Genomic DNA, 22,396 nt, shown 5'->3' on the forward strand with positions numbered 1-22,396 from the left:
TTCCTTTTGGATAAACAGACATATTAGGCAAGCATTTTGGAGCTTTCACCTAAATAACTACAGGTGGTGAGATAAGCTGCACAATATAATTGACCTTTCAGTATATTGTTGCACACACACCATCTATTTAGCAAATGCCCTTGTTATCAACAGCAGCCTTTTAAACTCACCTGAGCTAACAGGTATGTGAGCTGGTTACTCTGCTGCGCTTAAAATTTCTTTTTTGGTTTGCTACAATGCCTTTTCTGAAACGTTGTCTCCCTCTGCTGGAACACTGACTTCTTTCATTTAATGCCTGCAGACTATAAAAGAGAAACCAACCCAAAAAGTTTGGTTGATTAGTCTGTGGCATTCTTTTAAACTGTTGCTTATGGCGGTCTCTGTGAGCTTCTCAGTGACATTCAGCCATCCAGGTATCCCACCTGCAGTAGACGGAATGTGGCAATGGAACGCTGGCTGCGCGTGTCATAATAGGCTCTGAGCCTTTATATACCTGCGCACAGCAGCAGCCACCTTCAGTCTGCTGCTGGACAGCCAGCAGCAGCAGCAGCAGCAGGAGAGGTAATTAATCAGCAACCCTCCTGCTAAGGGTAGACAGCTGCTCGTTCCACCCACCCCCCCCGCCTTAATTGGTTCTCCTCCCTTCCAACGGTGTTGAGGCGGGTGGGAACAGCCGGGGGTTGAGGGTACTGTGCTAAAAGAGGTGGAGTTATGCAGATCTAAAACGCGTGGATTGCAGCAGCAGCAAGCCGAAAAGTGCAGGCATGTGAGGGATCTAGAGGTTGACAGCATGTCTTCTTAACGGGAGTCCAGGTGGCCATCTCCACAAATGGACTTTTCAGAATCCTTGGGTGGCACCGTAGTCGGAAACCAATTCTGGTTATCGCTTCTCGGCCTTTTGGCTAAGATCAAGTGTAGTATCTGTTCTTATCAGTTTAATATCTGATACGTCCCCTATCTGGGGACCATATATTAAATGGATTTTTAGAACAGGGAGATGGAAAAAGAGCTTGCTCTGTCCACTCCACGCATTGACCTGGTATTGCAGTATCTCCAGGACCGGTGCACCCCTTCTTTAATGCAGTTTCTAAAATCAGAAAGAATTGAATTCAATGCTTTTTGTTCATTTGGCTTGTTTGTCGGATTTTGGGATGGACTCTTTGGCTTTGCTTTTCTTCTCCTCATTGGATTTTTCATGTTAAAAGTTGCAGAAGCCAGATGACAAGCTCATTTTGGTTCAACTTCAGCAACTGTGCATTGCATTGCCATGTAATGTAATGCAATGCTATCTATCTAGCTCTCCCTCTATACTTCCTTTTGGATAAACAGACATATTAGGCAAGCATTTTGGAGCTTTCACCTAAATAACTACAGGTGGTGAGATAAGCTGCACAATATAATTGACCTTTCAGTATATTGTTGCACACACACCATCTATTTAGCAAATGCCCTTGTTATCAACAGCAGCCTTTTAAACTCACCTGAGCTAACAGGTATGTGAGCTGGTTACTCTGCTGCGCTTAAAATTTCTTTTTTGGTTTGCTACAATGCCTTTTCTGAAACGTTGTCTCCCTCTGCTGGAACACTGACTTCTTTCATTTAATGCCTGCAGACTATAAAAGAGAAACCAACCCAAAAAGTTTGGTTGATTAGTCTGTGGCATTCTTTTAAACTGTTGCTTATGGCGGTCTCTGTGAGCTTATCAGTGACATTCAGCCATCCAGGTATCCCGCCTGCAGTAGACGGAATGTGGCAATGGAACGCTGGCTGCGCGTGTCATAATAGGCTCTGAGCCTTTATATACCTGCGCACAGCAGCAGCCACCTTCAGTCTGCTGCTGGACAGCCAGCAGCAGCAGCAGCAGGAGAGGTAATTAATCAGCAACCCTCCTGCTAAGGGTAGACAGCTGCTCGTTCCACCCCCCCCCCCCGCCTTAATTGGTTCTCCTCCCTTCCAACGGTGTTGAGGCGGGTGGGAACAGCCGGGGGTTGAGGGTACTGTGCTAAAAGAGGTGGAGTTATGCAGATCTAAAACGCGTGGATTGCAGCAGCAGCAAGCCGAAAAGTGCAGGCATGTGAGGGATCTAGAGGTTGACAGCATGTCTTCTTAACGGGAGTCCAGGTGGCCATCTCCACAAATGGACTTTTCAGAATCCTTGGGTGGCACCGTAGTCGGAAACCAATTCTGGTTATCGCTTCTCGGCCTTTTGGCTAAGATCAAGTGTAGTATCTGTTCTTATCAGTTTAATATCTGATACGTCCCCTATCTGGGGACCATATATTAAATGGATTTTTAGAACAGGGAGATGGAAAAAGAGCTTGCTCTGTCCACTCCACGCATTGACCTGGTATTGCAGTATCTCCAGGACCGGTGCACCCCTTCTTTAATGCAGTTTCTAAAATCAGAAAGAATTGAATTCAATGCTTTTTGTTCATTTGGCTTGTTTGTCGGATTTTGGGATGGACTCTTTGGCTTTGCTTTTCTTCTCCTCATTGGATTTTTCATGTTAAAAGTTGCAGAAGCCAGATGACAAGCTCATTTTGGTTCAACTTCAGCAACTGTGCATTGCATTGCCATGTAATGTAATGCAATGCTATCTATCTAGCTCTCCCTCTATACTTCCTTTTGGATAAACAGACATATTAGGCAAGCATTTTGGAGCTTTCACCTAAATAACTACAGGTGGTGAGATAAGCTGCACAATATAATTGACCTTTCAGTATATTGTTGCACACACACCATCTATTTAGCAAATGCCCTTGTTATCAACAGCAGCCTTTTAAACTCACCTGAGCTAACAGGTATGTGAGCTGGTTACTCTGCTGCGCTTAAAATTTCTTTTTTGGTTTGCTACAATGCCTTTTCTGAAACGTTGTCTCCCTCTGCTGGAACACTGACTTCTTTCATTTAATGCCTGCAGACTATAAAAGAGAAACCAACCCAAAAAGTTTGGTTGATTAGTCTGTGGCATTCTTTTAAACTGTTGCTTATGGCGGTCTCTGTGAGCTTCTCAGTGACATTCAGCCATCCAGGTATCCCGCCTGCAGTAGATGGAATGTGCCAATGGAACGCTGGCTGCGCGTGTCATAATAGGCTCTGAGCCTTTATATACCTGCGCACAGCAGCAGCCACCTTCAGTCTGCTGCTGGACAGCCAGCAGCAGCAGCAGCAGGAGAGGTAATTAATCAGCAACCCTCCTGCTAAGGGTAGACAGCTGCTCGTTCCACCCCCCCCCCCCCGCCTTAATTGGTTCTCCTCCCTTCCAACGGTGTTGAGGCGGGTGGGAACAGCCGGGGGTTGAGGGTACTGTGCTAAAAGAGGTGGAGTTATGCAGATCTAAAACGCGTGGATTGCAGCAGCAGCAAGCCGAAAAGTGCAGGCATGTGAGGGATCTAGAGGTTGACAGCATGTCTTCTTAACGGGAGTCCAGGTGGCCATCTCCACAAATGGACTTTTCAGAATCCTTGGGTGGCACCGCAGTCGGAAACCAATTCTGGTTATCGCTTCTCGGCCTTTTGGCTAAGATCAAGTGTAGTATCTGTTCTTATCAGTTTAATATCTGATACGTCCCCTATCTGGGGACCATATATTAAATGGATTTTTAGAACAGGGAGATGGAAAAAGAGCTTGCTCTGTCCACTCCACGCATTGACCTGGTATTGCAGTATCTCCAGGACCGGTGCACCCCTTCTTTAATGCAGTTTCTAAAATCAGAAAGAATTGAATTCATTGCTTTTTGTTCATTTGGCTTGTTTGTCGGATTTTGAGATGGACTCTTTGGCTTTGCTTTTCTTCTCCTCATTGGATTTTTCATGTTAAAAGTTGCAGAAGCCAGATGACAAGCTCATTTTGGTTCAACTTCAGCAACTGTGCATTGCATTGCCATGTAATGTAATGCAATGCTATCTATCTAGCTCTCCCTTTATACTTCCTTTTGGATAAACAGACATATTAGGCAAGCATTTTGGAGCTTTCACCTAAATAACTACAGGTGGTGAGATAAGCTGCACAATATAATTGACCTTTCAGTATATTGTTGCACACACACCATCTATTTAGCAAATGCCCTTGTTATCAACAGCAGCCTTTTAAACTCACCTGAGCTAACAGGTATGTAAGCTGGTTACTCTGCTGCGCTTAAAATTTCTTTTTTGGTTTGCTACAATGCCTTTTCTGAAACGTTGTCTCCCTCTGCTGGAACACTGACTTCTTTCATTTAATGCCTGCAGACTATAAAAGAGAAACCAACCCAAAAAGTTTGGTTGATTAGTCTGTGGCATACTTTTAAACTGTTGCTTATGGCGGTCTCTGTGAGCTTCTCAGTGACATTCAGCCATCCAGGTATCCCGCCTGCAGTAGACGGAATGTGGCAATGGAACGCTGGCTGCGCGTGTCATAATAGGCTCTGAGCCTTTATATACCTGCGCACAGCAGCAGCCACCTTCAGTCTGCTGCTGGACAGCCAGCAGCAGCAGCAGGAGAGGTAATTAATCAGCAACCCTCCTGCTAAGGGTAGACAGCTGCTCGTTCCACCCCCCCCCCCGCCTTAATTGGTTCTCCTCCCTTCCAACGGTGTTGAGGCGGGTGGGAACAGCCGGGGGTTGAGGGTACTGTGCTAAAAGAGGTGGAGTTATGCAGATCTAAAACGCGTGGATTGCAGCAGCAGCAAGCCGAAAAGTGCAGGCATGTGAGGGATCTAGAGGTTGACAGCATGTCTTCTTAACGGGAGTCCAGGTGGCCATCTCCACAAATGGACTTTTCAGAATCCTTGGGTGGCACCGTAGTCGGAAACCAATTCTGGTTATCGCTTCTCGGCCTTTTGGCTAAGATCAAGTGTAGTATCTGTTCTTATCAGTTTAATATCTGATACGTCCCCTATCTGGGGACCATATATTAAATGGATTTTTAGAACAGGGAGATGGAAAAAGAGCTTGCTCTGTCCACTCCACGCATTGACCTGGTATTGCAGTATCTCCAGGACCGGTGCACCCCTTCTTTAATGCAGTTTCTAAAATCAGAAAGAATTGAATTCAATGCTTTTTGTTCATTTGGCTTGTTTGTCGGATTTTGGGATGGACTCTTTGGCTTTGCTTTTCTTCTCCTCATTGGATTTTTCATGTTAAAAGTTGCAGAAGCCAGATGACAAGCTCATTTTGGTTCAACTTCAGCAACTGTGCATTGCATTGCCATGTAATGTAATGCAATGCTATCTATCTAGCTCTCCCTCTATACTTCCTTTTGGATAAACAGACATATTAGGCAAGCATTTTGGAGCTTTCACCTAAATAACTACAGGTGGTGAGATAAGCTGCACAATATAATTGACCTTTCAGTATATTGTTGCACACACACCATCTATTTAGCAAATGCCCTTGTTATCAACAGCAGCCTTTTAAACTCACCTTAGCTAACAGGTATGTGAGCTGGTTACTCTGCTGCGCTTAAAATTTCTTTTTTGGTTTGCTACAATGCCTTTTCTGAAACGTTGTCTCCCTCTGCTGGAACACTGACTTCTTTCATTTAATGCCTGCAGACTATAAAAGAGAAACCAACCCAAAAAGTTTGGTTGATTAGTCTGTGGCATTCTTTTAAACTGTTGCTTATGGCGGTCTCTGTGAGCTTCTCAGTGACATTCAGCCATCCAGGTATCCCGCCTGCATAGACGGAATGTGGCAATGGAACGCTGGCTGCGCGTGTCATAATAGGCTCTGAGCCTTTATATACCTGCGCACAGCAGCAGCCACCTTCAGTCTGCTGCTGGACAGCCAGCAGCAGCAGCAGCAGGAGAGGTAATTAATCAGCAACCCTCCTGCTAAGGGTAGACAGCTGCTCGTTCCTCCCCCCCCCCCCGCCTTAATTGGTTCTCCTCCCTTCCAACGGTGTTGAGGCGGGTGGGAACAGCCGGGGGTTGAGGGTACTGTGCTAAAAGAGGTGGAGTTATGCAGATCTAAAACGCGTGGATTGCAGCAGCAGCAAGCCGAAAAGTGCAGGCATGTGAGGGATCTAGAGGTTGACAGCATGTCTTCTTAACGGGAGTCCAGGTGGCCATCTCCACAAATGGACTTTTCAGAATCCTTGGGTGGCACCGTAGTCGGAAACCAATTCTGGTTATCGCTTCTCAGCCTTTTGGCTAAGATCAAGTGTAGTATCTGTTCTTATCAGTTTAATATCTGATACGTCCCCTATCTGGGGACCATATATTAAATGGATTTTTAGAACAGGGAGATGGAAAAAGAGCTTGCTCTGTCCACTCCACGCATTGACCTGGTATTGCAGTATCTCCAGGACGGTTGCACCCCTTCTTTAATGCAGTTTCTAAAATCAGAAAGAATTGAATTCAATGCTTTTTGTTCATTTGGCTTGTTTGTCGGATTTTGGGATGGACTCTTTGGCTTTGCTTTTCTTCTCCTCATTGGATTTTTCATGTTAAAAGTTGCAGAAGCCAGATGACAAGCTCATTTTGGTTCAACTTCAGCAACTGTGCATTGCATTGCCATGTAATGTAATGCAATGCTATCTATCTAGCTCTCCCTCTATACTTCCTTTTGGATAAACAGACATATTAGGCAAGCATTTTGGAGCTTTCACCTAAATAACTACAGGTGGTGAGATAAGCTGCACAATATAATTGACCTTTCAGTATATTGTTGCACACACACCATCTATTTAGCAAATGCCCTTGTTATCAACAGCAGCCTTTTAAACTCACCTTAGCTAACAGGTATGTGAGCTGGTTACTCTGCTGCGCTTAAAATTTCTTTTTTGGTTTGCTACAATGCCTTTTCTGAAACGTTGTCTCCCTCTGCTGGAACACTGACTTCTTTCATTTATTGCCTGCAGACTTTAAAAGAGAAACCAACCCAAAAAGTTTGGTTGATTAGTCTGTGGCATTCTTTTAAACTGTTGCTTATGGCGGTCTCTGTGAGCTTCTCAGTGACATTCAGCCATCCAGGTATCCCGCCTGCAGTAGACGGAATGTGGCAATGGAACGCTGGCTGCGCGTGTCATAATAGGCTCTGAGCCTTTATATACCTGCGCACAGCAGCAGCCACCTTCAGTCTGCTGCTGGACAGCCAGCACCAGCAGCAGCAGGAGAGGTAATTAATCAGCAACCCTCCTGCTAAGGGTAGACAGCTGCTCGTTCCACCCCCCACCCCCCCGCCTTAATTGGTTCTCCTCCCTTCCAACGGTGTTGAGGCGGGTGGGAACAGCCGGGGGTTGAGGGTACTGTGCTAAAAGAGGTGGAGTTATGCAGATCTAAAACGCGTGGATTGCAGCAGCAGCAAGCCGAAAAGTGCAGGCATGTGAGGGATCTAGAGGTTGACAGCATGTCTTCTTAACGGGAGTCCAGGTGGCCATCTCCACAAATGGACTTTTCAGAATCCTTGGGTGGCACCGTAGTCGGAAACCAATTCTGGTTATCGCTTCTCGGCCTTTTGGCTAAGATCAAGTGTAGTATCTGTTCTTATCAGTTTAATATCTGATACGTCCCCTATCTGGGGACCATATATTAAATGGATTTTTAGAACAGGGAGATGGAAAAAGAGCTTGCTCTGTCCACTCCACGCATTGACCTGGTATTGCAGTATCTCCAGGACCGGTGCACCCCTTCTTTAATGCAGTTTCTAATATCAGAAAGAATTGAATTCAATGCTTTTTGTTCATTTGGCTTGTTTGTCGGATTTTGGGATGGACTCTTTGGCTTTGCTTTTCTTCTCCTCATTGGATTTTTCATGTTAAAAGTTGCAGAAGCCAGATGACAAGCTCATTTTGGTTCAACTTCAGCAACTGTGCATTGCATTGCCATGTAATGTAATGCAATGCTATCTATCTAGCTCTCCCTCTATACTTCCTATTGGATAAACAGACATATTAGGCAAGCATTTTGGAGCTTTCACCTAAATAACTACAGGTGGTGAGATAAGCTGCACAATATAATTGACCTTTCAGTATATTGTTGCACACACATCATCTATTTAGCAAATGCCCTTGTTATCAACAGCAGCCTTTTAAACTCACCTGAGCTAACAGGTATGTGAGCTGGTTACTCTGCTGCGCTTAAAATTTCTTTTTTGGTTTGCTACAATGCCTTTTCTGAAACGTTGTCTCCCTCTGCTGGAACACTGACTTCTTTCATTTAATGCCTGCAGACTATAAAAGAGAAACCAACCCAAAAAGTTTGGTTGATTAGTCTGTGGCATTCTTTTAAACTGTTGCTTATGGCGGTCTCTGTGAGCTTCTCAGTGACATTCAGCCATCCAGGTATCCCGCCTGCAGTAGACGGAATGTGGCAATGGAACGCTGGCTGCGCGTGTCATAATAGGCTCTGAGCCTTTATATACCTGCGCACAGCAGCAGCCACCTTCAGTCTGCTGCTGGACAGCCAGCAGCAGCAGCAGCAGGAGAGGTAATTAATCAGCAACCCTCCTGCTAAGGGTAGACAGCTGCTCGTTCCACCCCCCACTCCCCCCGCCTTAATTGGTTCTCCTCCCTTCCAACGGTGTTGAGGCGGGTGGGAACAGCCGGGGTTTGAGGGTACTGTGCTAAAAGAGGTGGAGTTATGCAGATCTAAAACGCGTGGATTGCAGCAGCAGCAAGCCGAAAAGTGCAGGCATGTGAGGGATCTAGAGGTTGACAGCATGTCTTCTTAACGGGAGTCCAGGTGGCCATCTCCACAAATGGACTTTTCAGAATCCTTGGGTGGCACCGTAGTGGGAAACCAATTCTGGTTATCGCTTCTCGGCCTTTTGGCTAAGATCAAGTGTAGTATCTGTTCTTATCAGTTTAATATCTGATACGTCCCCTATCTGGGGACCATATATTAAATGGATTTTTAGAACAGGGAGATGGAAAAAGAGCTTGCTCTGTCCACTCCATGCATTGACCTGGTATTGCAGTATCTCCAGGACCGGTGCACCCCTTCTTTAATGCAGTTTCTAAAATCAGAAAGAATTGAATTCAATGCTTTTTGTTCATTTGGCTTGTTTGTCGGATTTTGGGATGGACTCTTTGGCTTTGCTTTTCTTCTCCTCATTGGATTTTTCATGTTAAAAGTTGCAGAAGCCAGATGACAAGCTCATTTTGGTTCAACTTCAGCAACTGTGCATTGCATTGCCATGTAATGTAATGCAATGCTATCTATCTAGCTCTCCCTCTATACTTCCTTTTGGATAAACAGACATATTAGGCAAGCATTTTGGAGCTTTCACCTAAATAACTACAGGTGGTGAGATAAGCTGCACAATATAATTGACCTTTCAGTATATTGTTGCACACACACCATCTATTTAGCAAATGCCCTTGTTATCAACAGCAGCCTTTTAAACTCACCTGAGCTAACAGGTATGTGAGCTGGTTACTCTGCTGCGCTTAAAATTTCTTTTTTGGTTTGCTACAATGCCTTTTCTGAAACGTTGTCTCCCTCTGCTGGAACACTGACTTCTTTCATTTAATGCCTGCAGACTATAAAAGAGAAACCAACCCAAAAAGTTTGGTTGATTAGTCTGTGGCATTCTTTTAAACTGTTGCTTATGGCGGTCTCTGTGAGCTTCTCAGTGACATTCAGCCATCCAGTTATCCCGCCTGCAGTAGACGGAATGTGCCAATGGAACGCTGGCTGCGCGTGTCATAATAGGCTCTGAGCCTTTATATACCTGCGCACAGCAGCAGCCACCTTCAGTCTGCTGCTGGACAGCCAGCAGCAGCAGCAGCAGGAGAGGTAATTAATCAGCAACCCTCCTGCTAAGGGTAGACAGCTGCTCGTTCCACCCCCCCCCCCGCCTTAATTGGTTCTCCTCCCTTCCAACGGTGTTGAGGCGGGTGGGAACAGCCGGGGGTTGAGGGTACTGTGCTAAAAGAGGTGGAGTTATGCAGATCTAAAACGCGTGGATTGCAGCAGCAGCAAGCCGAAAAGTGCAGGCATGTGAGGGATCTAGAGGTTGACAGCATGTCTTCTTAACGGGAGTCCAGGTGGCCATCTCCACAAATGGACTTTTCAGAATCCTTGGGTGGCACCGTAGTCGGAAACCAATTCTGGTTATCGCTTCTCGGCCTTTTGGCTAAGATCAAGTGTAGTATCTGTTCTTATCAGTTTAATATCTGATACGTCCCCTATCTGGGGACCATATATTAAATGGATTTTTAGAACAGGGAGATGGAAAAAGAGCTTGCTCTGTCCACTCCACGCATTGACCTGGTATTGCAGTATCTCCAGGACCGGTGCACCCCTTCTTTAATGCAGTTTCTAAAATCAGAAAGAATTGAATTCAATGCTTTTTGTTCATTTGGCTTGTTTGTCGGATTTTGGGATGGACTCTTTGGCTTTGCTTTTCTTCTCCTCATTGGATTTTTCATGTTAAAAGTTGCAGAAGCCAGATGACAAGCTCATTTTGGTTCAACTTCAGCAACTGTGCATTGCATTGCCATGTAATGTAATGCAATGCTATCTATCTAGCTCTCCCTCTATACTTCCTTTTGGATAAACAGACATATTAGGCAAGCATTTTGGAGCTTTCACCTAAATAACTACAGGTGGTGAGATAAGCTGCACAATATAATTGACCTTTCAGTATATTGTTGCACACACACCATCTATTTAGCAAATGCCCTTGTTATCAACAGCAGCCTTTTAAACTCACCTTAGCTAACAGGTATGTGAGCTGGTTACTCTGCTGCGCTTAAAATTTCTTTTTTGGTTTGCTACAATGCCTTTTCTGAAACGTTGTCTCCCTCTGCTGGAACACTGACTTCTTTCATTTAATGCCTGCAGACTATAAAAGAGAAACCAACCCAAAAAGTTTGGTTGATTAGTCTGTGGCATTCTTTTAAACTGTTGCTTATGGCGGTCTCTGTGAGCTTCTCAGTGACATTCAGCCATCCAGGTATCCCGCCTGCATAGACGGAATGTGGCAATGGAACGCTGGCTGCGCGTGTCATAATAGGCTCTGAGCCTTTATATACCTGCGCACAGCAGCAGCCACCTTCAGTCTGCTGCTGGACAGCCAGCAGCAGCAGCAGCAGGAGAGGTAATTAATCAGCAACCCTCCTGCTAAGGGTAGACAGCTGCTCGTTCCTCCCCCCCCCCCCGCCTTAATTGGTTCTCCTCCCTTCCAACGGTGTTGAGGCGGGTGGGAACAGCCGGGGGTTGAGGGTACTGTGCTAAAAGAGGTGGAGTTATGCAGATCTAAAACGCGTGGATTGCAGCAGCAGCAAGCCGAAAAGTGCAGGCATGTGAGGGATCTAGAGGTTGACAGCATGTCTTCTTAACGGGAGTCCAGGTGGCCATCTCCACAAATGGACTTTTCAGAATCCTTGGGTGGCACCGTAGTCGGAAACCAATTCTGGTTATCGCTTCTCAGCCTTTTGGCTAAGATCAAGTGTAGTATCTGTTCTTATCAGTTTAATATCTGATACGTCCCCTATCTGGGGACCATATATTAAATGGATTTTTAGAACAGGGAGATGGAAAAAGAGCTTGCTCTGTCCACTCCACGCATTGACCTGGTATTGCAGTATCTCCAGGACGGTTGCACCCCTTCTTTAATGCAGTTTCTAAAATCAGAAAGAATTGAATTCAATGCTTTTTGTTCATTTGGCTTGTTTGTCGGATTTTGGGATGGACTCTTTGGCTTTGCTTTTCTTCTCCTCATTGGATTTTTCATGTTAAAAGTTGCAGAAGCCAGATGACAAGCTCATTTTGGTTCAACTTCAGCAACTGTGCATTGCATTGCCATGTAATGTAATGCAATGCTATCTATCTAGCTCTCCCTCTATACTTCCTTTTGGATAAACAGACATATTAGGCAAGCATTTTGGAGCTTTCACCTAAATAACTACAGGTGGTGAGATAAGCTGCACAATATAATTGACCTTTCAGTATATTGTTGCACACACACCATCTATTTAGCAAATGCCCTTGTTATCAACAGCAGCCTTTTAAACTCACCTTAGCTAACAGGTATGTGAGCTGGTTACTCTGCTGCGCTTAAAATTTCTTTTTTGGTTTGCTACAATGCCTTTTCTGAAACGTTGTCTCCCTCTGCTGGAACACTGACTTCTTTCATTTATTGCCTGCAGACTTTAAAAGAGAAACCAACCCAAAAAGTTTGGTTGATTAGTCTGTGGCATTCTTTTAAACTGTTGCTTATGGCGGTCTCTGTGAGCTTCTCAGTGACATTCAGCCATCCAGGTATCCCGCCTGCAGTAGACGGAATGTGGCAATGGAACGCTGGCTGCGCGTGTCATAATAGGCTCTGAGCCTTTATATACCTGCGCACAGCAGCAGCCACCTTCAGTCTGCTGCTGGACAGCCAGCACCAGCAGCAGCAGGAGAGGTAATTAATCAGCAACCCTCCTGCTAAGGGTAGACAGCTGCTCGTTCCACCCCCCACCCCCCCGCCTTAATTGGTTCTCCTCCCTTCCAACGGTGTTGAGGCGGGTGGGAACAGCCGGGGGTTGAGGGTACTGTGCTAAAAGAGGTGGAGTTATGCAGATCTAAAACGCGTGGATTGCAGCAGCAGCAAGCCGAAAAGTGCAGGCATGTGAGGGATCTAGAGGTTGACAGCATGTCTTCTTAACGGGAGTCCAGGTGGCCATCTCCACAAATGGACTTTTCAGAATCCTTGGGTGGCACCGTAGTCGGAAACCAATTCTGGTTATCGCTTCTCGGCCTTTTGGCTAAGATCAAGTGTAGTATCTGTTCTTATCAGTTTAATATCTGATACGTCCCCTATCTGGGGACCATATATTAAATGGATTTTTAGAACAGGGAGATGGAAAAAGAGCTTGCTCTGTCCACTCCACGCATTGACCTGGTATTGCAGTATCTCCAGGACCGGTGCACCCCTTCTTTAATGCAGTTTCTAATATCAGAAAGAATTGAATTCAATGCTTTTTGTTCATTTGGCTTGTTTGTCGGATTTTGGGATGGACTCTTTGGCTTTGCTTTTCTTCTCCTCATTGGATTTTTCATGTTAAAAGTTGCAGAAGCCAGATGACAAGCTCATTTTGGTTCAACTTCAGCAACTGTGCATTGCATTGCCATGTAATGTAATGCAATGCTATCTATCTAGCTCTCCCTCTATACTTCCTATTGGATAAACAGACATATTAGGCAAGCATTTTGGAGCTTTCACCTAAATAACTACAGGTGGTGAGATAAGCTGCACAATATAATTGACCTTTCAGTATATTGTTGCACACACATCATCTATTTAGCAAATGCCCTTGTTATCAACAGCAGCCTTTTAAACTCACCTGAGCTAACAGGTATGTGAGCTGGTTACTCTGCTGCGCTTAAAATTTCTTTTTTGGTTTGCTACAATGCCTTTTCTGAAACGTTGTCTCCCTCTGCTGGAACACTGACTTCTTTCATTTAATGCCTGCAGACTATAAAAGAGAAACCAACCCAAAAAGTTTGGTTGATTAGTCTGTGGCATTCTTTTAAACTGTTGCTTATGGCGGTCTCTGTGAGCTTCTCAGTGACATTCAGCCATCCAGGTATCCCGCCTGCAGTAGACGGAATGTGGCAATGGAACGCTGGCTGCGCGTGTCATAATAGGCTCTGAGCCTTTATATACCTGCGCACAGCAGCAGCCACCTTCAGTCTGCTGCTGGACAGCCAGCAGCAGCAGCAGCAGGAGAGGTAATTAATCAGCAACCCTCCTGCTAAGGGTAGACAGCTGCTCGTTCCACCCCCCACTCCCCCCGCCTTAATTGGTTCTCCTCCCTTCCAACGGTGTTGAGGCGGGTGGGAACAGCCGGGGTTTGAGGGTACTGTGCTAAAAGAGGTGGAGTTATGCAGATCTAAAACGCGTGGATTGCAGCAGCAGCAAGCCGAAAAGTGCAGGCATGTGAGGGATCTAGAGGTTGACAGCATGTCTTCTTAACGGGAGTCCAGGTGGCCATCTCCACAAATGGACTTTTCAGAATCCTTGGGTGGCACCGTAGTGGGAAACCAATTCTGGTTATCGCTTCTCGGCCTTTTGGCTAAGATCAAGTGTAGTATCTGTTCTTATCAGTTTAATATCTGATACGTCCCCTATCTGGGGACCATATATTAAATGGATTTTTAGAACAGGGAGATGGAAAAAGAGCTTGCTCTGTCCACTCCATGCATTGACCTGGTATTGCAGTATCTCCAGGACCGGTGCACCCCTTCTTTAATGCAGTTTCTAAAATCAGAAAGAATTGAATTCAATGCTTTTTGTTCATTTGGCTTGTTTGTCGGATTTTGGGATGGACTCTTTGGCTTTGCTTTTCTTCTCCTCATTGGATTTTTCATGTTAAAAGTTGCAGAAGCCAGATGACAAGCTCATTTTGGTTCAACTTCAGCAACTGTGCATTGCATTGCCATGTAATGTAATGCAATGCTATCTATCTAGCTCTCCCTCTATACTTCCTTTTGGATAAACAGACATATTAGGCAAGCATTTTGGAGCTTTCACCTAAATAACTACAGGTGGTGAGATAAGCTGCACAATATAATTGACCTTTCAGTATATTGTTGCACACACACCATCTATTTAGCAAATGCCCTTGTTATCAACAGCAGCCTTTTAAACTCACCTGAGCTAACAGGTATGTGAGCTGGTTACTCTGCTGCGCTTAAAATTTCTTTTTTGGTTTGCTACAATGCCTTTTCTGAAACGTTGTCTCCCTCTGCTGGAACACTGACTTCTTTCATTTAATGCCTGCAGACTATAAAAGAGAAACCAACCCAAAAAGTTTGGTTGATTAGTCTGTGGCATTCTTTTAAACTGTTGCTTATGGCGGTCTCTGTGAGCTTCTCAGTGACATTCAGCCATCCAGTTATCCCGCCTGCAGTAGACGGAATGTGCCAATGGAACGCTGGCTGCGCGTGTCATAATAGGCTCTGAGCCTTTATATACCTGCGCACAGCAGCAGCCACCTTCAGTCTGCTGCTGGACAGCCAGCAGCAGCAGCAGCAGGAGAGGTAATTAATCAGCAACCCTCCTGCTAAGGGTAGACAGCTGCTCGTTCCACCCCCCCCCCCGCCTTAATTGGTTCTCCTCCCTTCCAACGGTGTTGAGGCGGGTGGGAACAGCCGGGGGTTGAGGGTACTGTGCTAAAAGAGGTGGAGTTATGCAGATCTAAAACGCGTGGATTGCAGCAGCAGCAAGCCGAAAAGTGCAGGCATGTGAGGGATCTAGAGGTTGACAGCATGTCTTCTTAACGGGAGTCCAGGTGGCCATCTCCACAAATGGACTTTTCAGAATCCTTGGGTGGCACCGTAGTCGGAAACCAATTCTGGTTATCGCTTCTCGGCCTTTTGGCTAAGATCAAGTGTAGTATCTGTTCTTATCAGTTTAATATCTGATACGTCCCCTATCTGGGGACCATATATTAAATGGATTTTTAGAACAGGGAGATGGAAAAAGAGCTTGCTCTGTCCACTCCACGCATTGACCTGGTATTGCAGTATCTCCAGGACCGGTGCACCCCTTCTTTAATGCAGTTTCTAAAATCAGAAAGAATTGAATTCAATGCTTTTTGTTCATTTGGCTTGTTTGTCGGATTTTGGGATGGACTCTTTGGCTTTGCTTTTCTTCTCCTCATTGGATTTTTCATGTTAAAAGTTGCAGAAGCCAGATGACAAGCTCATTTTGGTTCAACTTCAGCAACTGTGCATTGCATTGCCATGTAATGTAATGCAATGCTATCTATCTAGCTCTCCCTCTATACTTCCTTTTGGATAAACAGACATATTAGGCAAGCATTTTGGAGCTTTCACCTAAATAACTACAGGTGGTGAGATAAGCTGCACAATATAATTGACCTTTCAGTATATTGTTGCACACACACCATCTATTTAGCAAATGCCCTTGTTATCAACAGCAGCCTTTTAAACTCACCTGAGCTAACAGGTATGTGAGCTGGTTACTCTGCTGCGCTTAAAATTTCTTTTTTGGTTTGCTACAATGCCTTTTCTGAAACGTTGTCTCCCTCTGCTGGAACACTGACTTCTTTCATTTAATGCCTGCAGACTATAAAAGAGAAACCAACCCAAAAAGTTTGGTTGATTAGTCTGTGGCATTCTTTTAAACTGTTGCTTATGGCGGTCTCTGTGAGCTTCTCAGTGATATTCAGCCATCCAGGTATCCCGCCTGCAGTAGACGGAATGTGGCAATGGAACGCTGGCTGCGCGTGTCATAAAAGGCTCTGAGCCTTTATATACCTGCGCACAGCAGCAGCCACCTTCAGTCTGCTGCTGGACAGCCAGCAGCAGCAGCAGCAGGAGAGGTAATTAATCAGCAACCCTCCTGCTAAGGGTAGACAGCTGCTCGTTCCACCCCCCCCCCCGCCTTAATTGGTTCTCCTCCCTTCCAACGGTGTTGAGGCGGGTGGGAACAGCCGGGGGTTGAGGGTACTGTGCTAAAAGAGGTGGAGTTATGCAGATCTAAAACGCGTGGATTGCAGCAGCAGCAAGCCGAAAAGTGCAGGCATGTGAGGGATCTAGAGGTTGACAGCATGTCTTCTTAACGGGAGTCCAGGTGGCCATCTCCACAAATGGACTTTTCAGAATCCTTGGGTGGCACCGTAGTCGGAAACCAATTCTGGTTATCGCTTCTCGGCCTTTTGGCTAAGATCAAGTGTAGTATCTGTTCTTATCAGTTTAATATCTGATACGTCCCCTATCTGGGGACCATATATTAAATGGATTTTTAGAACAGGGAGATGGAAAAAGAGCTTGCTCTGTCCACTCCACGCATTGACCTGGTATTGCAGTATCTCCAGGACCGGTGCACCCCTTCTTTAATGCAGTTTCTAAAATCAGAAAGAATTGAATTCAATGCTTTTTGTTCATTTGGCTTGTTTGTCGGATTTTGGGATGGACTCTTTGGCTTTGCTTTTCTTCTCCTCATTGGATTTTTCATGTTAAAAGTTGCAGAAGCCAGATGACAAGCTCATTTTGGTTCAACTTCAGCAACTGTGCATTGCATTGCCATGTAATGTAATGCAATGCTATCTATCTAGCTCTCCCTCTATACTTCCTTTTGGATAAACAGACATATTAGGCAAGCATTTTGGAGCTTTCACCTAAATAACTACAGGTGGTGAGATAAGCTGCACAATATAATTGACCTTTCAGTATATTGTTGCACACACACCATCTATTTAGCAAATGCCCTTGTTATCAACAGCAGCCTTTTAAACTCACCTTAGCTAACAGGTATGTGAGCTGGTTACTCTGCTGCGCTTAAAATTTCTTTTTTGGTTTGCTACAATGCCTTTTCTGAAACGTTGTCTCCCTCTGCTGGAACACTGACTTCTTTCATTTAATGCCTGCAGACTTTAAAAGAGAAACCAACCCAAAAAGTTTGGTTGATTAGTCTGTGGCATTCTTTTAAACTGTTGCTTATGGCGGTCTCTGTGAGCTTCTCAGTGACATTCAGCCATCCAGGTATCCCGCCTGCAGTAGACGGAATGTGGCAATGGAACGCTGGCTGCGCGTGTCATAATAGGCTCTGAGCCTTTATATACCTGCGCACAGCAGCAGCCACCTTCAGTCTGCTGCTGGACAGCCAGCAGCAGCAGCAGCAGGAGAGGTAATTAATCAGCAACCCTCCTGCTAAGGGTAGACAGCTGCTCGTTCCACCCCCCACCCCCCCCCGCCCTAATTGGTTCTCCTTCCTTCCAACGGTGTTGAGGCGGGTGGGAACAGCCGGGGGTTGAGGGTACTGTGCTAAAAGAGGTGGAGTTATGCAGATCTAAAACGCGTGGATTGCAGCAGCAGCAAGCCGAAAAGTGCAGGCATGTGAGGGATCTAGAGGTTGACAGCATGTCTTCTTAACGGGAGTCCAGGTGGCCATCTCCACAAATGGACTTTTCAGAATCCTTGGGTGGCACCGTAGTCGGAAACCAATTCTGGTTATCGCTTCTCGGCCTTTTGGCTAAGATCAAGTGTAGTATCTGTTCTTATCAGTTTAATATCTGATACGTCCCCTATCTGGGGACCATATATTAAATGGATTTTTAGAACAGGGAGATGGAAAAAGAGCTTGCTCTGTCCACTCCACGCATTGACCTGGTATTGCAGTATCTCCAGGACCGGTGCACCCCTTCTTTAATGCAGTTTCTAAAATCAGAAAGAATTGAATTCAATGCTTTTTGTTCATTTGGCTTGTTTGTCGGATTTTGGGATGGACTCTTTGGCTTTGCTTTTCTTCTCCTCATTGGATTTTTCATGTTCAAAGTTGCAGAAGCCAGATGACAAGCTCATTTTGGTTCAACTTCAGCAACTGTGCATTGCATTGCCATGTAATGTAACGCAATGCTATCTATCTAGCTCTCCCTCTGTACTTCCTTTTGGATAAACAGACATATTAGGCAAGCATTTTGGAGCTTTCACCTAAATAACTACAGGTGGTGAGATAAGCTGCACAATATAATTGACCTTTCAGTATATTGTTGCACACACACCATCTATTTAGCAAATGCCCTTGTTATCAACAGCAGCCTTTTAAACTCACCTGAGCTAACAGGTATGTGAGCTGGTTACTCTGCTGCGCTTAAAATTTATTTTTTGGTTTGCTACAATGCCTTTTCTGAAACGTTGTCTCCCTCTGCTGGAACACTGACTTCTTTCATTTAATGCCTGCAGACTATAAAAGAGAAACCATCCCAAAAAGTTTGGTTGATTAGTCTGTGGCATTCTTTTAAACTGTTGCTTATGGCGGTCTCTGTGAGCTTCTCAGTGACATTCAGCCATCCAGGTATCCCGCCTGCAGTAGACGGAATGTGGCAATGGAACGCTGGCTGCGCGTGTCATAATAGGCTCTGAGCCTTTATATACCTGCGCACAGCAGCAGCCACCTTCAGTCTGCTGCTGGACAGCCAGCAGCAGCAGCAGGAGAGGTAATTAATCAGCAACCCTCCTGCTAAGGGTAGACAGCTGCTCGTTCCACCCCCCCCCCGCCTTAATTGGTTCTCCTCCCTTCCAACGGTGTTGAGGCGGGTGGGAACAGCCGGGGGTTGAGGGTACTGTGCTAAAAGAGGTGGAGTTATGCAGATCTAAAACGCGTGGATTGCAGCAGCAGCAAGCCGAAAAGTGCAGGCATGTGAGGGATCTAGAGGTTGACAGCATGTCTTCTTAACGGGAGTCCAGGTGGCCATCTCCACAAATGGACTTTTCAGAATCCTTGGGTGGCACCGTAGTCGGAAACCAATTCTGGTTATCGCTTCTCGGCCTTTTGGCTAAGATCAAGTGTAGTATCTGTTCTTATCAGTTTAATATCTGATACGTCCCCTATCTGGGGACCATATATTAAATGGATTTTTAGAACAGGGAGATGGAAAAAGAGCTTGCTCTGTCCACTCCACGCATTGACCTGGTATTGCAGTATCTCCAGGACCGGTGCACCCCTTCTTTAATGCAGTTTCTAAAATCAGAAAGAATTGAATTCAATGCTTTTTGTTCATTTGGCTTGTTTGTCGGATTTTGGGATGGACTCTTTGGCTTTGCTTTTCTTCTCCTCATTGGATTTTTCATGTTAAAAGTTGCAGAAGCCAGATGACAAGCTCATTTTGGTTCAACTTCAGCAACTGTGCATTGCATTGCCATGTAATGTAATGCAATGCTATCTATCTAGCTCTCCCTCTATACTTCCTTTTGGATAAACAGACATATTAGGCAAGCATTTTGGAGCTTTCACCTAAATAACTACAGGTGGTGAGATAAGCTGCACAATATAATTGACCTTTCAGTATATTGTTGCACACACACCATCTATTTAGCAAATGCCCTTGTTATCAACAGCAGCCTTTTAAACTCACCTGAGCTAACAGGTATGTGAGCTGGTTACTCTGCTGCGCTTAAAATTTCTTTTTTGGTTTGCTACAATGCCTTTTCTGAAACGTTGTCTCCCTCTGCTGGAACACTGACTTCTTTCATTTAATGCCTGCAGACTATAAAAGAGAAACCAACCCAAAAAGTTTGGTTGATTAGTCTGTGGCATTCTTTTAAACTGTTGCTTATGGCGGTCTCTGTGAGCTTCTCAGTGACATTCAGCCATCCAGGTATCCCGCCTGCAGTAGACGGAATGTGGCAATGGAACGCTGGCTGCGCGTGTCATAATAGGCTCTGAGCCTTTATATACCTGCGCACAGCAGCAGCCACCTTCAGTCTGCTGCTGGACAGCCAGCAGCAGCAGCAGCAGCAGGAGAGGTAATTAATCAGCAACCCTCCTGCTAAGGGTAGACAGCTGCTCGTTCCACCCCCCCCCCGCCTTTATTGGTTCTCCTCCCTTCCAACGGTGTTGAGGCGGGTGGGAACAGCCGGGGGTTGAGGGTACTGTGCTAAAAGAGGTGGAGTTATGCAGATCTAAAACGCGTGGATTGCAGCAGCAGCAAGCCGAAAAGTGCAGGCATGTGAGGGATCTAGAGGTTGACAGCATGTCTTCTTAACGGGAGTCCAGGTGGCCATCTCCACAAATGGACTTTTCAGAATCCTTGGGTGGCACCGTAGTCGGAAACCAATTCTGGTTATCGCTTCTCGGCCTTTTGGCTAAGATCAAGTGTAGTATCTGTTCTTATCAGTTTAATATCTGATACGTCCCCTATCTGGGGACCATATATTAAATGGATTTTTAGAACAGGGAGATGGAAAAAGAGCTTGCTCTGTCCACTCCACGCATTGACCTGGTATTGCAGTATCTCCAGGACCGGTGCACCCCTTCTTTAATGCAGTTTCTAAAATCAGAAAGAATTGAATTCAATGCTTTTTGTTCATTTGGCTTGTTTGTCGGATTTTGGGATGGACTCTTTGGCTTTGCTTTTCTTCTCCTCATTGGATTTTTCATGTTAAAAGTTGCAGAAGCCAGATGACAAGCTCATTTTGGTTCAACTTCAGCAACTGTGCATTGCATTGCCATGTAATGTAATGCAATGCTATCTATCTAGCTCTCCCTCTATACTTCCTTTTGGATAAACAGACATATTAGGCAAGCATTTTGGAGCTTTCACCTAAATAACTACAGGTGGTGAGATAAGCTGCACAATATAATTGACCTTTCAGTATATTGTTGCACACACACCATCTATTTAGCAAATGCCCTTGTTATCAACAGCAGCCTTTTAAACTCACCTGAGCTAACAGGTATGTGAGCTGGTTACTCTGCTGCGCTTAAAATTTCTTTTTTGGTTTGCTACAATGCCTTTTCTGAAACGTTGTCTCCCTCTGCTGGAACACTGACTTCTTTCATTTAATGCCTGCAGACTATAAAAGAGAAACCAACCCAAAAAGTTTGGTTGATTAGTCTGTGGCATTCTTTTAAACTGTTGCTTATGGCGATCTCTGTGAGCTTCTCAGTGACATTCAGCCATCCAGGTATCCCGCCTGCAGTAGACGGAATGTGGCAATGGAACGCTGGCTGCGCGTGTCATAATAGGCTCTGAGCCTTTATATACCTGCGCACAGCAGCAGCCACCTTCAGTCTGCTGCTGGACAGCCAGCAGCAGCAGCAGCAGCAGGAGAGGTAATTAATCAGCAACCCTCCTGCTAAGGGTAGACAGCTGCTCGTTCCACCCCCCCCCCCGCCTTAATTGGTTCTCCTCCCTTCCAACGGTGTTGAGGCGGGTGGGAACAGCCGGGGGTTGAGGGTACTGTGCTAAAAGAGGTGGAGTTATGCAGATCTAAAACGCGTGGATTGCAGCAGCAGCAAGCCGAAAAGTGCAGGCATGTGAGGGATCTAGAGGTTGACAGCATGTCTTCTTAACGGGAGTCCAGGTGGCCATCTCCACAAATGGACTTTTCAGAATCCTTGGGTGGCACCGTAGTCGGAAACCAATTCTGGTTATCGCTTCTCGGCCTTTTGGCTAAGATCAAGTGTAGTATCTGTTCTTATCAGTTTAATATCTGATACGTCCCCTATCTGGGGACCATATATTAAATGGATTTTTAGAACAGGGAGATGGAAAAAGAGCTTGCTCTGTCCACTCCACGCATTGACCTGGTATTGCAGTATCTCCAGGACCGGTGCACCCCTTCTTTAATGCAGTTTCTAAAATCAGAAAGAATTGAATTCAATGCTTTTTGTTCATTTGGCTTGTTTGTCGGATTTTGGGATGGACTCTTTGGCTTTGCTTTTCTTCTCCTCATTGGATTTTTCATGTTAAAAGTTGCAGAAGCCAGATGACAAGCTCATTTTGGTTCAACTTCAGCAACTGTGCATTGCATTGCCATGTAATGTAATGCAATGCTATCTATCTAGCTCTCCCTCTATACTTCCTTTTGGATAAACAGACATATTAGGCAAGCATTTTGGAGCTTTCACCTAAATAACTACAGGTGGTGAGATAAGCTGCACAATATAATTGACCTTTCAGTATATTGTTGCACACACAACATCTATTTAGCAAATGCCCTTGTTATCAACAG

The 22,396-nt window shown here is 45.2% G+C and overlaps 17 non-coding genes across 17 annotated transcripts; all 17 read left to right on the forward strand.

Moving 5' to 3' along the window:
- Positions 1–882: 882 nt before the first annotated feature.
- On the forward strand, positions 883–1,073 carry LOC141158228 (U2 spliceosomal RNA). The gene has a single exon (XR_012248262.1). It is a non-coding gene; the product is annotated as a U2 spliceosomal RNA (small nuclear RNA).
- A 1,117-nt stretch (positions 1,074–2,190) lies between these two features.
- On the forward strand, positions 2,191–2,381 carry LOC141158229 (U2 spliceosomal RNA). Its single transcript, XR_012248263.1, has one exon. It is a non-coding gene; the product is annotated as a U2 spliceosomal RNA (small nuclear RNA).
- A 1,118-nt stretch (positions 2,382–3,499) lies between these two features.
- On the forward strand, positions 3,500–3,690 carry LOC141158231 (U2 spliceosomal RNA). Its single transcript, XR_012248266.1, has one exon. It is a non-coding gene; the product is annotated as a U2 spliceosomal RNA (small nuclear RNA).
- Positions 3,691–4,803: 1,113 nt separating this feature from the next.
- LOC141158232 (U2 spliceosomal RNA) lies at positions 4,804–4,994 on the forward strand. Its single transcript, XR_012248267.1, has one exon. It is a non-coding gene; the product is annotated as a U2 spliceosomal RNA (small nuclear RNA).
- A 1,116-nt stretch (positions 4,995–6,110) lies between these two features.
- LOC141160038 (U2 spliceosomal RNA) lies at positions 6,111–6,301 on the forward strand. The gene has a single exon (XR_012250027.1). It is a non-coding gene; the product is annotated as a U2 spliceosomal RNA (small nuclear RNA).
- Positions 6,302–7,420: 1,119 nt separating this feature from the next.
- Positions 7,421–7,611, forward strand: LOC141158233 (U2 spliceosomal RNA). Its single transcript, XR_012248268.1, has one exon. It is a non-coding gene; the product is annotated as a U2 spliceosomal RNA (small nuclear RNA).
- Positions 7,612–8,731: 1,120 nt separating this feature from the next.
- LOC141159458 (U2 spliceosomal RNA) lies at positions 8,732–8,922 on the forward strand. The gene has a single exon (XR_012249464.1). It is a non-coding gene; the product is annotated as a U2 spliceosomal RNA (small nuclear RNA).
- A 1,116-nt stretch (positions 8,923–10,038) lies between these two features.
- On the forward strand, positions 10,039–10,229 carry LOC141158234 (U2 spliceosomal RNA). The gene has a single exon (XR_012248269.1). It is a non-coding gene; the product is annotated as a U2 spliceosomal RNA (small nuclear RNA).
- Positions 10,230–11,345: 1,116 nt separating this feature from the next.
- On the forward strand, positions 11,346–11,536 carry LOC141160039 (U2 spliceosomal RNA). The gene has a single exon (XR_012250028.1). It is a non-coding gene; the product is annotated as a U2 spliceosomal RNA (small nuclear RNA).
- A 1,119-nt stretch (positions 11,537–12,655) lies between these two features.
- On the forward strand, positions 12,656–12,846 carry LOC141158235 (U2 spliceosomal RNA). The gene has a single exon (XR_012248270.1). It is a non-coding gene; the product is annotated as a U2 spliceosomal RNA (small nuclear RNA).
- A 1,120-nt stretch (positions 12,847–13,966) lies between these two features.
- Positions 13,967–14,157, forward strand: LOC141159459 (U2 spliceosomal RNA). Its single transcript, XR_012249465.1, has one exon. It is a non-coding gene; the product is annotated as a U2 spliceosomal RNA (small nuclear RNA).
- Positions 14,158–15,273: 1,116 nt separating this feature from the next.
- On the forward strand, positions 15,274–15,464 carry LOC141158237 (U2 spliceosomal RNA). The gene has a single exon (XR_012248271.1). It is a non-coding gene; the product is annotated as a U2 spliceosomal RNA (small nuclear RNA).
- A 1,116-nt stretch (positions 15,465–16,580) lies between these two features.
- On the forward strand, positions 16,581–16,771 carry LOC141158238 (U2 spliceosomal RNA). The gene has a single exon (XR_012248272.1). It is a non-coding gene; the product is annotated as a U2 spliceosomal RNA (small nuclear RNA).
- Positions 16,772–17,892: 1,121 nt separating this feature from the next.
- LOC141158239 (U2 spliceosomal RNA) lies at positions 17,893–18,083 on the forward strand. Its single transcript, XR_012248273.1, has one exon. It is a non-coding gene; the product is annotated as a U2 spliceosomal RNA (small nuclear RNA).
- A 1,112-nt stretch (positions 18,084–19,195) lies between these two features.
- On the forward strand, positions 19,196–19,386 carry LOC141158240 (U2 spliceosomal RNA). Its single transcript, XR_012248274.1, has one exon. It is a non-coding gene; the product is annotated as a U2 spliceosomal RNA (small nuclear RNA).
- Positions 19,387–20,504: 1,118 nt separating this feature from the next.
- On the forward strand, positions 20,505–20,695 carry LOC141158241 (U2 spliceosomal RNA). Its single transcript, XR_012248275.1, has one exon. It is a non-coding gene; the product is annotated as a U2 spliceosomal RNA (small nuclear RNA).
- Positions 20,696–21,814: 1,119 nt separating this feature from the next.
- Positions 21,815–22,005, forward strand: LOC141158243 (U2 spliceosomal RNA). The gene has a single exon (XR_012248277.1). It is a non-coding gene; the product is annotated as a U2 spliceosomal RNA (small nuclear RNA).
- Positions 22,006–22,396: the final 391 nt, after the last annotated feature.

The sequence above is a fragment of the Phyllobates terribilis genome, unplaced genomic scaffold (assembly GCF_046119375.1).
Source record: "Phyllobates terribilis strain yellow unplaced genomic scaffold, ASM4611937v1 Scaffold_8__6_contigs__length_399053987, whole genome shotgun sequence".
Taxonomy (NCBI): domain Eukaryota; kingdom Metazoa; phylum Chordata; class Amphibia; order Anura; family Dendrobatidae; genus Phyllobates; species Phyllobates terribilis.